The sequence below is a fragment of the Protopterus annectens genome, chromosome 2.part0 (assembly GCF_019279795.1).
Source record: "Protopterus annectens isolate FY-2018-M chromosome 2.part0, PAN1.0, whole genome shotgun sequence".
NCBI lineage: Eukaryota > Metazoa > Chordata > Ceratodontiformes > Protopteridae > Protopterus > Protopterus annectens.
The window spans coordinates 1,351,559,471-1,351,564,470 of NC_056728.1; positions in this window are offsets into that span (position 1 = coordinate 1,351,559,471).

The following is a 5,000-nucleotide window of genomic DNA, read 5'->3' on the forward strand; positions in this document are numbered from 1 at the left end:
TGCATTATTATTTTTTTTTCGCTGCAAAGCTGGTAGACCACCTTAAATATTTAAGGCACCACAGTTGAATTTTGTTGAATATTTAGATTTTTATGACTTCTGCAAATCTGATTATCCAGGCCTTTAACAAGATTTGATATTTGTTTGTCAGTCCCGGAAATCACAGTGGATTTTATCATGCTTTTATGCATCCCTGAAAAATTCTAAGCATTAAGTACAGCTGATACCTATACTCTGTCTACGTCCTTTAAGACCGGAAGGTTCTTGTGGACTGTCATAATAATGGTTTTGCCACATTTAGTCTTTTTTAATAAATCGAGTACATTTCCTTAAGTCTTTGGCTGCAGTAAGGAGTAAGTTACTAATAGTTTAAACATCAAGCTTCTTCCCATAAATGACTGAGATAGTGATGTGTATACATAGCAGTGATGAATTCCTGAAGTCCAGTCTAACAGTGGTAAGTAACCATCTACTGCTTTTGCATTTTCACATTTCTTCATCAGTTTTTAACGACAGATCTCCTTTTTTGACATACATCTATCTACATAATAATGAACCTCAGAAACAACTACATAAATCATCTTTAACAATCCTTTTGAACTGGATATAATCCTGAAGCCTTTTTCTTAAGCTTGACTTGTATACAATTAATCATGTTTGTACTATAGTGCAGCTATTATTAAAATAATTTAGCACTAGACTTTCACCTTTGACATTCATTTTTATTATATATTTATAAGACTGAAAATATTATAGCATTAGTTAACAGACAAAGGGCACCAAAAACAACAAATTCTAAATTCAACCCATTGAAAAGTAATGATGAAGTTCCAGTGATTAAAGGAACAAAAGCGCTAATTTCTAGTCTTTTTTTTAAATTTGTGTGGTATAGCAGCTGTATTTCCAATAACAGCATTAGTCTATCAGTCTTCAGTATTTAAACATTGTATCCTTAATCAACTGGATGCAATCCTTATTTTTCTCAACAGTCCATGGTCCATTATATAATAAACATCCCATCATAAACAGTCCTAACTTTCAGCATAGTTACTTCTTTTGCATTTACCAGTCTATGCACCTACTGTTCCATATGTCTCGCCTGTTTTATCATGCACTCTAAATTTAAATTATCATATTAAACATGTACAGTCTCCTGCTACCTCATGTATATGTCTCTGTAATATTTAGTCCACCTGGAATCACATTCTGCACCCTATTATTACACCTCTACAAGATACCTGGCTTTGAGAATGATGTTTCTTTAGTACTTTTCTACATAACATCAGTTAGCTACAAGACAATTCATAACTTGGCTTGTTGCTAGCTGACATCTTAAGCTGAATTCCACAATCTAGTCTTCTTTATACAACCATTTCATACATGTGTTTAATGCCTCCTTATTTGAACCATATAGTATTATTGACTATTATGTCATTAAAGTGCAATCTAACTTCAGTAATCATAAAACATAACTCATAAGAATCTTTCTTTTTACCATTTCTTTGAGATAATGTTGGCAATACACCCAACTGTCTTCAGCAGTCTCTGATAGCCCCATGTTCAGGGGAACCCTATTTTTCTGAGCTCAACAATGCACATTCCTGACATTAATAAGTCAAATCACTTCCATCTTCTTGATATATATCACAAAGTCAACTATTAGCTAATCTCATGCCCTTTGCTTCATTCTGCCAGGTTGACCAGGTCTGTTCATTCCATAACCAACCACTTTCACTCATGGTATAGATGGCTAATTACATTTAAGTCATACAGTGAACATCATGCCTTCTTCTATCATTCATTAAACATATAAGCAACCTGGCATGGTTACAGTGTAAGAACAATAACATTTAATCATTGTCTCGAAGCATGTTATCTCTCACACACACACACACACACACACACACACACACACACACGCACACACGCACACACGCACACACGCACACACGCACACACACACACACACACACACACACACACACACACACACACACACACACACACACACACACACACACACACCAGTCATCCAGTTTAAACAATATATGTTTCAATTTCAATTTATGGTGCCCCCTCGGAACAGGATCCCTACAAGATATTTCACAATGGCATAATAAACTAGTAGTGAATTAATTAACTTCAATTAAGTTTGAGTTGACACAGCTATATTCACCACGTCTGTTTATATCAGAAGCCACTTTCTCTCCTCTTTATAGATTTAGCAACTGACAGGCAATGATATTTATGAATTATTATCATGCCTTGTGCTATAACATTCAGGTCATCCCTCTTTTCCATGATAACACTTGCCTACAAATCAACCATTTAGTTATGCTGGGCTTCCCTTTAATAACCTCATTATTATTTAGTGTACACCTGCCCCCAGTATTCCTTACTAACTCCTTGAGTCAGTTTTTGTAACTATTGCATAAGAAAAAAATTGCTATTGACCTCCATGTACATTTATTGTTAGATGTATTACTAAGGAATGCATCTGACTAACTGTTTAGGAATTTTAATTATAAAACATTTATATTCCAGAGATATTCATTCAACCTTCCCATAAGATTCAGCCTACTATTGGTTCCATTTCTCTAAATTGAATACTTAACCTGAAATTTTAACAAGACTATATATTTTTCATTATTTAGTGAACAGTCTCACATTCAAAGATATTAGTAAGTGCTTATCAATAACAATGTTTCTTGTATAACTTCACTAAACAGACTGACATAATAATAAACTATTAATATTCTCATTTATGCATTTAACTTGATCCAAGTCAGTATTATTTTGTTCATAGGTTCATAGGAGGGTACTAGGCTATTGGCCCTAGGGCCAATATAAGCCTAGCCAAAAATGTACCCTGGCTTTCTCCACCCAAGAAAATTATTTTCCTTTGCCCCTGTCGAGCAGAGCCACAGAAGTGATCCCCGGGGTGAATTTCCTATCTCCCATCCAATCATCAAGATTTTTCTTGAAGAGTGCTAATGAGGGGTTCTGTTTGACGTACATAGGTAGTCTGTTCCAGAGTATGGGAAGTCTCTGGGACAGGAATCTATCCCTCCAGCATGTTCTGTTTATTGTGGTGACAAGGTTTAGATCCCTAGAGTGTGTAGCTCAGAGGGATTGGGATTTCTTTAAGTGGAGCATGTCCAACAGCTCTGGGTTTGACATAACTTTGTATGTTAGGCAGAGATCATCTCTGAGTAGGCGATATGCGATGGAGTAAAGCTGGAGTTTTTTTAGACGATCTGCATAGGGCATCTGTTTGAGGCCATTAATCCTCTTTGTGAGGTATTTCTGTGGCATTTCCAGTTGTTGTAGATGTCTTGTGAGGTACATACCAAAAGGAGCGTTGTACTCTATAATGGGTCTAAAGAGTGATGAGTAGAGGGGAACAATGACCTCTTTTTTTCTGGATGAGAAACCTTTTGTGATGAGGTGAGCCACGTTAATCATCTAAACAAGAAACAAGCACATTTATCTAAAACAGCAATATTAACATCAGAGCATAAAATGCACATAGCTATGCAGCATTTATGTTGCCTCACTTTAGAGAAATGAGATGTACTGCTATAGATTTTTGGTATGTCCCTAGTCTTATTTATGACAGAGCTGTTAAATGGACAACAATATAATGTCACAGTTTATCTGACTTTATTACTTTATATGGCAATACATGGCAATATATATATATATATATATATATATATATATATATATATATATATATGGTTCCCATTCAGAAGCCTGAAACATCATAAGCCTGAAAATCAAAATCCTGAAACCAAAAGCCTGAAAATTCAGAATCCTGAAAACTCAAAATCCTGAAAGCCCAAAATCCTGAAAGCCCAAAATCCTGAAACTCAAAATCCTGAAAACACAAAATAGACATACTGATGTCATTGTGGCTTTGCTATTGTTAGCCCTGTGGTGTTAGGTCATGCGTTGGGGTCAGGTAAGTGTGCGGTTGGTTTTATGTTAGGGTTAGGGGTGGTTTAAGTGAGTTAGGGTTAGGGCGCAGGTTAGGCATGTATGCAATAGTGACAAATATTGGGGTTAGAGGCGGTTTAAGTGAGTTAGGGTTAGGGCGCGGCTCAGGTGAGTGTGCGATAGTGACGGACCTTAGGGTTAGGGTTAGGGTCAGGGTCAGTTGGTAGATATTAGTGTCTTTATAGTGACATATTAGCATTATTTGTGTTTTCAGGATTTTGAGTTTCAGGATTTTGGGCTTTCAGGATTTTGAGTTTTCAGGATTCTGAATTTTCAGGCTTTTGGTTTCAGGATTTTGATTTTCAGGCTTATGATGTTTCAGGCTTCTGAATGGGAACCATATATATATATATATATATATATATATATATATATATATATATACATACATACATACATATATATATATATATATATATATATATATATATATATTTACTCTCTGTTGTCCACACACTCATAGGTTAATAGTTTGTTACTAGGCTAATGACCACTAGGGCCCCTACAAGCTAGTCTCATACCCTGAACCCAGAATATCATGGGCGTCTATATGAGGGCATGTTAGTAGGGGGATAACTAAGGGATCTGTAATGGGGGGTGTTAAGATAATACTTTTTTATTGATGGTCTCTGTCCATAAGGGACATGGGGTCCAAACCAGGGATAAATTTGCAATTTCCCATCCGACTGTAAAGGTTTTGCTTGAATAGGGTCGTGGATGAACTCTGTTTTACATGGATGGGGAGCCTATTCCATAGCACGGGGATCCTTTGGGACACATATCTGTCTCTCCAGCATATTCTGTTTATGTCACAAACAAAGTTCAGATCCCTGGATCTAGAGTTTCTGGTGCTGTTTGTTTTGTACATGTGCAACAGGTCCATCAGGTCTGGGTCCGAGGAAGCCCTGTAAATCAGGCAAAGATTCCCTCTCAGCAGTCTATACTAGACTGAACAAATACAGAGACAGAATCTTTAGGTGATCAGTGTCGGACAGGGCATT